Source organism: Ornithorhynchus anatinus, chromosome 11 (genome assembly GCF_004115215.2).
Source record: "Ornithorhynchus anatinus isolate Pmale09 chromosome 11, mOrnAna1.pri.v4, whole genome shotgun sequence".
In the NCBI taxonomy this organism is placed as follows: Eukaryota; Metazoa; Chordata; class Mammalia; order Monotremata; family Ornithorhynchidae; genus Ornithorhynchus; species Ornithorhynchus anatinus.
The window spans coordinates 42,024,457-42,034,780 of NC_041738.1; the positions used below are offsets into that span (position 1 = coordinate 42,024,457).

The 10,324-nt window shown below is 45.6% G+C and overlaps 1 non-coding gene across 1 annotated transcript; it reads left to right on the forward strand.

The window, feature by feature from the left end:
- The first annotated feature begins 1,530 nt into the window (after positions 1 to 1,530).
- On the forward strand, positions 1,531 to 1,668 carry LOC114815291. Its single transcript, XR_003763055.1, has one exon. It is a non-coding gene; the product is annotated as a small nucleolar RNA SNORA7 (small nucleolar RNA).
- Positions 1,669 to 10,324: the final 8,656 nt, after the last annotated feature.

The window sequence follows — 10,324 nt, forward strand, 5'->3', positions numbered from 1 at the left end:
GTTCTAATTCTGGTTCTGCCACATATCTGATGTGTGACCTTGGGCAAGTCACAACTTCTTTATGCCTCAGGTACCTCAATTATAAAATGGGGATTAAGACTGAGCTCCACATGGGACACAATGTGTCCAACTGATAAGCTCATATCTACACCAGTGCTTAGAACAGTGCCTGGCACAGAGTAAATACGATTAAAAATTTGATTTAATAGAGTGAACACAGACAAGCAATGTGATATAGCAGTAGTCTATTGGGAGATGGCAACAGCAGACAGACCAGTCTGCTGGGCAGAGATTTGGAGAAGGGTAATTCTCCCCAAGCACAGGCTTTACAAAAGGCAGACTTTCATGGGAAAGGCACAATAGCGTGGCCAGGATCTAGCTTTATCAATGGTATTTGAGTGTTTACTGTGCTCAGAGCCCTGTACAAAAGCACTTTGGAGAGTACAGTATGGCAGAGTTGGTAGAAATATTCCCTGCCCACTAGAACCTTACAGTTTAAGTTTCTGTGTGGGCACTGCAGATGGGAGGACCTGCCTTTTTTACAACTTGGTTTTCAAAGATGAAGCACACCACACACACAACCTTGTGTAGGCCAAATGAATTTCCATCTCTGCCCTTGTCCATTCTCAGTCCACCATATCTAATCAAGTCCCGGCACAGACCTTTAGGTGTCGAAAGGCTACCCCTTGCTACTGCGCAGATGGACAGCCCACCCACACTGCCTGAATGGGGCTTCCATTTCCTGCTCCTTTCCCTAATCACCACACTGACCTGAAAAATATCAGTTTGGCTTGGGTGAAAGTACAGTAAACCAGAGAGAAACATTTCCTTAAAACACAAAACAAAAAAAAGACAAAGAAAACTACCAGGCAAGAAACGCATGTGTCTTTTCCAAGGAGGTTGGGTTTAAATTTAGAGACAAATAAAGTGTGCATATTAAAAACTCTCTGGATATACATTTGCATGAGGGGATTAAGGCACAAATTGCTAGTGCAATTCCACAGAGAAAGTATAATTTAAGGATTTTGGGGGGGGAATGTAGATTATTGACCTATTAGAGAGTGCCATTTGGGTATATTAAATAAATGCTTCTTTTGAGTTATTCTCAAAACCCATATTATTTACCCAGTAGACTGTGACAAACTTCTCTACTGTGTCTATCGGAGCTGCTTGAGTGAGACTAATGTGCCTAAGTTAAATCCATGGAAAGAGGAGAGATGGGAAACAAAGCCATTTCAGTTCATCTAGGTTTTCCACTGAGTCACATTCTAGTCCAAATCTAAATTCATTTGCAATAGCCCTTCTTCTATGGGTGAACCAAGGTCAGCCAATGACTCTCTAGGAATCCAGGGCTCTGTTCCTGGAAGGGAATGGCCTCTGTTCTCCACCATCAGGGCAACATCTGGTCAGTGACCTGGTCTCGTGCTCTGGAAAACACCCTGGTGCCCTAGCCCAGTTCATTCACCTCTCCGAGGATAATTCAGCCAGGCTAATAGTGGGCCCTGGACTATTCTTTATTTGTTATCTACTGCCCTCTTAGGAACACACCTGGAGGGTTTCCAGTACTCTACCAGTCTCGGCTATGAGAGGGAGAGTCAAGGAGAGGCATACCCATTCCATTCCTAGCTTGGGCAGTGGCTAGCGAGTGGAAGGCAATATGCTACAAGTCAAAAGTCCCCTGTGCTGGGCAGCAGCGGCATGGGAGAGAGTCGAGGGCAGAGACTCACATTTTCTGCATGGATGGAGAATGGTAAACCACTTCCATATTTTTTTTTTAAACCAATAAAACTCTACGGATACACTACCAGCACGATTGCAGATGGAGAGTGGGGTGTTCTGGGACAGACGTGTCCATGGAGTCGCTAAGGGTCGGAAACGACTCAAGAACATAAGACAAGACAAGTGCCTGAGCAGAAGAAGAGTCCAACTCAAGGGTTGCTGATTCTTTGCTGAAGTGGTACCCAGATACTTTATTGGCTAAAGGGAATCAAACTCAGGCAAAGAGCCAACTGGAAACAACACCTGCTCCTTTTCTACCTTCAGGGGCTTGTGCCCTAGAAAGCAATCTACTTGGATCCCTTAGGAGCCCAGTAGGTAAGCTCTTTGTGAACAGAGAACATGTCTATCAACTCTGTTAATATTGTTGTCTCCCGAGTGCTTAATACAGTGCTCTGCCTCCAGAAAGCATTCAAAAAATGCCATTTGTTGATAAGTTAAAGGGTTCCTGTCTCCATCAGTGGCAACTCTTGGGCCCCAAGGGTGGGGATGGGAGGAATGTGTCTATTTATTGTTACAGTGTACTCTCCCAAGTGCTTATATAGTACTGTGCACTGCACACAAAAAACGCTCAATAAACATGATGGAGTGAATGAATCGTCTGTCTTTTCTACAACTTGATTTTCAAACTGGACTCAATCACTCTCCCCACCCTGCAGGTCACATACATTCCAACTCCTTCCCCAGATCCAGTAGATCACACATACTCTTCTGACTCCCCATGTTCCCTCCCCACTCTCCAGAGGATAATAATAATAATTGCAATTATGGTATGTGTTAAGCACTTACTCTGTGCAAAGCACTGTTCTAACTGCTGGGGTAGATACAAGGTAATCAGGTTGGACAGTCCCTGCCCCACATGGGGCTCACAGTCAATCCACATTTTACAGATGAGGAAATTGAGGCAAAGTGAAGTCAGCTGACTTGCCCAAGGTCACGGAAGAGACAAGCGGCAGAGTTGGGATTAGAACCCTCAGCTTCTGACTCCCAAGCCCGTGCTCTTGCAACTAGGCCGTCAGAGAAGGTCCCTTATTCTCTGAGGACTTAGATTCTGGCCCACAAGAGCATAAGAGATGATCCTGGTTAATCAGTCACTCTGCTGCCATCGGCCCTACTCACCGCCTCTCTAATGAGGAGAGCACTTGCCTGTTGGAGTCAATTTGATCCAACAGCCAAATCTGGGAATATAATCAAATGCAGCTCAAGCGAGTTCCTGGCCAGGACTAGCATAAGACAGTCCATCTGGGATCCTTGAGTCAGAGTTTGCTGAATTGACCCATGGGCCAAAGTAGCCTCCTCCTGGCATTAAGGGGTAACTTGGGGAGGTTTATCTTATTTTAATAATAATAATAATGTTGGTATTTGTTAAGCGCTTACTATGTGCCAAGCACTGTTCTAAGCGCTGGGGTAGATACAGGGGAATCAGGTTGTCCCATGTGGGGCTCACAGTCTTAATCCCCATTTTCCAGATGAGGTAACTGAGGCCCAGAGAAGTGAAGTGACTTGCCCACAGTCACACCGCTGACAAGTGGCAGAGCCGGGATTCGAACCCATAACGTCTGACTCCAAAGCCCGTGCTCTTTCCACTGAGCCACGCTGCTTCTCCAATAATAATAATAATAATACTTGTTAAACGCTTTCTGTGTGCCAAGCACTGTTCTAAGCACTGGGGTAGATACAAGTTGAGCAGGTTGGACACAGTCCCTGTCTCACATGGGGCTCAGACTCTTATCCCCATTGTACAGATGAGATAACTGAGGTATAGAGAAGTTAAGTGACTTGCTCAAGGTCACACAGCAGACAAATGTTGGAACTGGCATTAGAACCCATGTCCTTCTGACTCCCAAGCCTTCACTCTACCCTTTAAGCCATGGTTTACACAAAATTACTAAGTGGTTGGGAGAGGTCAACCAGCTTTCAAAAATCATTAAGCTATTAAACACCCATTTGGCCCATTCACATTTCCTAATTTTTCACCTAGTCACAGGATCCCCAGCTCCTTGTATCAAGGAACCTTCAGCATCATCCACAGAAGCTACTGAGCATCCTATGTGCAGAACCCTTTCATTTATTGTCATATTTATATATATTGTATACATATGACATATATATTGTCAAAACACCATACTTAGTGCTTGGGAGGGTCTAACAGACACATTCGCTGACTAGAGTGAGCTTACAGTCTAGAGAACTGAACTCTGTGCATGAGATCACACAACAACAAAGCAAAAAACAAACATCCCTTGTCCTCAAGGAACTTACAATCAGATGGAAATCAAATGCTTTGAGTTTTTATAGTAGCTTGTCATTTTAATCTTCATAATAATCATTATGATAGGGAAGGCAGGGAAAAGTAGGCTTTCATTTTCTCATCTTATGGTGAGAAAGAGAGGGTAAGGTGCTTGCCTGAATTTACAGAGATGAGAACAAGTCTTCAGCCCCACAGACCCATGCTCTCGCCACTAGACTTTCTGCCTCTGCTACTTATACTGAGAGTCTCTTCCACACCCCACGAAGAGATGGAAGGAGAGACTGAGTCAGATTATGTTTCTTTTTCTTCCTGTTGCCAGATTCGCAAACCCATCCTGATTTCCTCTAGGCACCCTTCACGTGGGTCATACCTGGTTTGGGTTTCAGAGCTCATCCATTATCAGTCAACCTATCAATGATATTTATCAAGTGCTTACTGGGTACAGAGCACTGTACTAAGCCCTTGGAAGATTACATTATATTGTTCTATCTTGAATGGTTCGTGGTACATAGATTACGGTGCAAATGGCAAGGTTGAAATAATGAGACTGAGCCTTGCCTGGTCTCCTGCCCCCAAAACGTTTCTGGTAGAGTTTGGCCTAAATCCCAGAGACATGTACCTGCAGAACTCCACCTTTGGCCCTAGAGCACAGAAGGGTGGCTCAGTCATGCCAAGATGCCCCAGAGCTCTGCCCTAAAGCCTAGTGTTTTGATTCCGAAAGGCGACCCTTTCTCCCTCCGCTTCCCGGTATCCCAGAGCTCAAACTGGATCAAATCAATCCATAATCCTTGAGCACTTACAGTGTGCAGGGCACTATGCTAAGTGATTGGGAGAGTACAACAGAGTTGGCAGACACTTTCCCTACCCAAAATGAGTTTACAGCCTAGAGAGTTCCTCGAGATGAACCACAGCTCTATTGCTAACTTACTGCAGGGGTTTGCAATCAGGGCCTGCCAAGGCAGCTGCTTACCACAAAACATTGCAAAGTGGGGAGAAAAATCTCTAACACTGCCTCGCCCTCCGGCCACGACGGAGTCTATGGAAATGCATCTGTTCCATCCAGAGCGGACCGAAGGGCCGGCATGCCAGCGTAAACAGATGGAGCAGGCATCCGTTCCCAAATGTCCGGGCTCAGCTGGCTCCAGGAGGGCGAAAACAATGGAAAGGCTTCCCGGAGGCTCTCTCGGGTCAAGCTTGGGGATGGGAGTTTGTGTCAATCTGCCAAGCCAAGCACCGGGAGGTCTGATTGTAACCTGTGAAAGACCTTTCGGGTAAAGAGACCCTTGAGTCAGGTTTCCAGTCCCACCTTTCCCACACCCCACAGGAAAGGTTGTAGCAACTGGTAAGTCTTCCCCATCAGGAGCTGTCATCTTCCCTGGGCCAATGCAGAGAGACTCAGCAGGACCCCTCCCTCATCTATTTTTACACTGTGGTTGGCTGCATACACTAACCCTCTCACCCCCAAAACACACACACACACCCCCCACCCCCTCACCCAGACCAGGGGCCGCTTCTTTCCCCTCAGGGTTCCAAAGTCCTCTAGCGTGTTCGCTGAATCTAGGCTGTTGTGTTGGTGTGCGCGCACACAGACGCACACACTATCCCAGGCTCAAGGAGTCTGGGAACGTGGGGGTTGTTTTTTGTTATTGTTTTTTTTTTTTCCTGGGAGGGGAGGGGTTGCTAAATCGAAAAGGGGAAATGTGCTGCAGCAGGTGCAATTTATGACAGTTTTGAATGGTTGCCAGCCAGCCTCTGAAATCCAGAGCACATCTGCGTTCATCAGTTGGACGACAGATGGGCCCCGGTTTAATATTTTTGGATTCGGTTAGACTTAGGGGCTGATGTGAACTGATTGCAGAGCGCAGGTGTGGGAGAGCAAAACAGCATTCTGCAGCCAGGGGGCTGAAGGGGGTTGGGGGGAGGGGGAGGCGGGGCAGAGAAGCTAAGGGATAGGGGTGACTGCAGGGGAGGTTGTCAGGGGAAGTGGCCCGGGTTGGGAGGGGAAGGCTGAGGGTCTGTGAAGTTGTCAGAAGACCAGCCAAGGAGAGGCAGAGGAAGCGGGTAGAAGAGTTAAGTAACTTTCTCTCTGCTCAGCTCTATTTATTTTTAGGGTTTTGCATACAACTCATTTTGCCTGCTGGCTTAGGATTTTGGTACCAATTTTCTAACACACCAAAGAATCCCCCAGTTAAGACTGTGGAGATATACTCCATAGCCCAACTGTGCCATGGGAGAGAAGTAGCTCTGAGGAAGGTAGCGCCCTGTCTGGAGCTGTGCCAGATGGCATGTATGGCACGACTGATTTTCCCAACAGTGAATGCTTCTGTTACTTAATCATGTCACGTGCAAAAAAAAAAAAAAAGAAAAATCCCCTTCCCATCAACACTATCACTCCAAGCACCTTGTGAACTCTATGCAGAGGAAGTTGCATGGGAGACAGATAAAACTGGGCCGGATGTGCTGCTTGAAGTTAGGTTAAGAAATTAATATACTAAAGAGATAAATCCTTTTGCATTGGTTTTAGCTATACTGAAAAGAATATGGATCCATTCAATATCCCCCCCACCCCCACTCCACACACACACTTGTTACATGATGGATTTTGTCTGTTACACTGACAGGCTAATGAATATTCAAGAACAAATATTCTCTACCTTCACAAAAAGCACCGGTTAGTTTTTTCCATTTTCCAGATGGAGAAACTGAGGCACTGAGAGGCCAAGCAAATAGCCAAGAGATAAGTGGAGTGGGGAATGAATTTGGGGAAGTCAAACCCAGTATAGGCCTAAATCCCCGAGTCCAGACCCAAACCAACTCTCAGCCCACTTTCTCCCACCGGAGAGATTCAGGAACCGGAAGATTGAAAGAAAGGAAGGGTCATATAAACACATGGGTTTCACACATATGTGGATGTCAGGGTGTGGTGCTGGAATTTTGAGTCCCTGTGGCTATACACAAGCTTCCATTTATATGTGATTCAAGGTGCTTTCTCTATTTCTTGGCAGAGGAAAAGGAAAAGGGAGAGGCAGCCCAAGTCACCTCCCCTGCTCCACTTTTCTTCTGCCCAAGCTGATCCTGTTCCCCAGGCCAGGCCCTCCGCAGGAGAATAATAATAATAATGTTGGTATTTGTTAAGCGCTTACTATGTGCTGAGCACTGTTCTAAGCATTGGAGTAGATACAGGGTAATCAGGTTGTCCCACATGAGGCTCACAGTCTTTAATCCCCATTTTACAGATGAGGGAACTGAGGCACCGAGAAATGAAGTGACTTGCCCAAGGTCACACAGCTGACAGGTGGCAGAGCCGGGATTAGAACCCATGACCTCTGACTCCTAGACCCATGCTCTTTCCACTGAGCCACGCTGCTTCTCTGCAAAGAGAAGAGGAGAACTGATCTCGCCCAGCCCACTCCTCGTTTTCCTTTCCAGCCCAATGCAGGCTCTGTCTGCTTGATCTTTTTAGACCCAAGAGGGCCCAAAATTATCTGTGAAAATAGAATTATTTCTACTATTATATGTGTTAAGTACTTAAGTGTCAAACACTGTCCCAAGTACTAGAGTAGATACAAATTAGTCATGATAGACACAGTCCCTGTCTCACATGGAGCTCACAGTTTAAGTAAGCAGGAGAGCAAGCTGTGAGACCTATGTGAGTTTGGGACTGTGTCCAAGTTGATTATTTCTTATCTAACCCCATGCTAAAAATAGTGCTGACACATCAAAATCACTTAAATATAACAAAAAAAACCCACCAACCAGGTATTGAATATAGATGAGGAAGCTGAGGCATAAAGAAATTAAGTGAATTACCCCAGGTGAGTGACAGAGCCAGGATTAGATCCCAAGTGCCCTGACTCCCAGTCCCATTCCTCAAGGCCATGCTGTTAATTTTCAGTCTCACAAGCTCCTCCTCTGTCTCCCAACTTCTAACTGTGGGAGTCCTACAAGGTTTACTTCAGGGTCCCCTCTAAACTCCATCTACACCAACTGTCTTGGAGAACTCATTCATCCCCATGGCTTCAACCACCATCTCTATGCAGATGATTCCCAAATCTACTTCTCTAACCCTGATCTGTCTCCTCCACAAATTTGCATTTTCTCCTGCCTTCAGACTTCTCTACTTGGGTATCCCACTAACCACGTCCTCATCTTCCCATCCAAATTTGGTAATCCCTTTGAATTCATCACAGTAGACAGCACCACCATCCTCCCCATTTTAAGACGATAACCACATTATCCTCATCTCTCTCCTTCAACCTATTCAATCTGTCACCAAATCCTACCAATCTTACCTGCACAACACTGCTAAAATCTACCCTTTTCTCTCCAAACTACTATGTTGATCCAAGCACTTATCCTATTTCCTCAACTACTACATCAGCCTCCTGGCTGACCTCCCTGCCTCCTGTCTCTCCCCATTCTAGTCAATACTTCCCTCTGCTGCCCAGATCAGTTTTCTAATTAACAATAAAAAAAATTCAGTCCCTATCTTCCCATTTCTGAAGACCCTCCAGTGATTGCCCATCCCCTTCTGCACCAAACCCATTGGCTTTAAAGTACTATTTTACCTTGCTTTCCTACTACACCCCAGCACACTCATTTTGCTTTTCAAACAAATCTACCCATCATACCTCAAATCTCATGTAGCTCACCACCAACCTTTCATCCATGTCCTGCATCATTCCCCCACCTTCAAATCCTTGTTAGAAAAAAAAAATCACATCTCCTCCAAGAGGCTTTCCCCATATGAGCCCTCGTTTTCCCTTCTCACTCCCCCTCTTGTATCACCCTTGCACATGGATTTCTGCCCCTTATTCTCCTCACCCTCAGAACTTACATATCCATAATTAAATTTTAATGTCTGCTTCCCCCTCTTACAAGTTCCTTGTGAAAAGGGAACATGCCTACCAACTCTTATTCTGTACTTTTTTTTTTGTAAAGTTAGGATCTTCAGCTCTGCAAGTCTTAGAGAACCCAGACTATTTTTTAATGAGTCATCTTGGGAAGAGAGTTTTAAATTTCACTGTATCTATGTCTGTTGTCCAAAGGCCTCTGACTCCTTTCCTGCCAAGTTCCATGTTCCAACAGGGAGGGGAATCTAAGTACAAGAGAGCGGGACAGTGCTTTTCCCAACACATTCTGCTTGTTTCTCCCTTTCCCCTCCTCCAGCCCCCTGCCATAGCAGGTACCAACTTAACCTCTAAAACACTCAGGCTGGATGAGCTATTGACTGGAACCTCAGATTGCCACCCCTATTTCCTATGAACTCAGAGCCAGAAAGGCAGTGCTCTCTGCTGAGGCTCAAGCAAGGGGCTTTCGCATCAGGGTAGCAGCTGGAATTACCTCTACTCTGCAGTAGAAACAGTAACTGGCCTCCAGGCATTAGGAACCCAGTTCCCAAACCCCTCAGAGGTTCATTTCCATCAGTGGTACTTATTGAGCAGTGTGGGTAGAGCACTGTACTAAATGCTTGGGAAAGTACGTTACAACATAGTTTTATAGACACATTCCCTGCCCACAAGGATCTTCCAAGCTTAGATTTAGGCTGTGTATTTGCATTCACTTGAGTTTAGGGGGTCTTTCTGCCTATGAATACAAAAGGTTGGAAGGCTGAGATTAAGGGCAGAAGTAGAGAGGATCCCATGGGGTCAAGGTCAATCAAGCAAGAAGCTACGCTCAAGAGAGCAAAGAAGGGGGAAGTTCAAAAGTGAATGTGTGACTGACTGAGTGAACGAGCATTGTCCGGGAGAAGTGCAGCTTGAGACCTCACAAGAGAGACCGAGGAGGAGGAACACAGCAGATATACTCATTCATGGATTCTGGTTTTATTTTTGGAAAATGGGATTAGAGAAATAAGGGAAGCAGGCACTAATGTCTTCTTTTACGGTAAAGTAACACCCTGGGAATTTGTTAATTTAAATATCTTCAGCCCCACATCATAACTTACAGATCCTCTCTACTGGGCATAAACTGAATTGTGACATCGTTTCTTTGGGTTGTATTTGATCCAAAGGGGGAGACGAGAGATAAATCCCTTGTGGAGCAGGGCCAGTCTTCTCTATCTCCATGTAAATCTCCAGAACAATTAGTAGAGCTTCATGCATTATGGACCCTCAAAGCATAACTTATTGATGATGACAATCCACCCATGGGAATAATCTCCAAGCTAAAAGAGACACTCCAGTGGGATATCAGTCATCAGTCATTTTTACTGAGCACTTTCTGGGTGCAGAGTACTGTACTAAGCCCTTGAGAGTATGGTAAGAAAGAAATGATAGACACATTCCTTGCCCACAA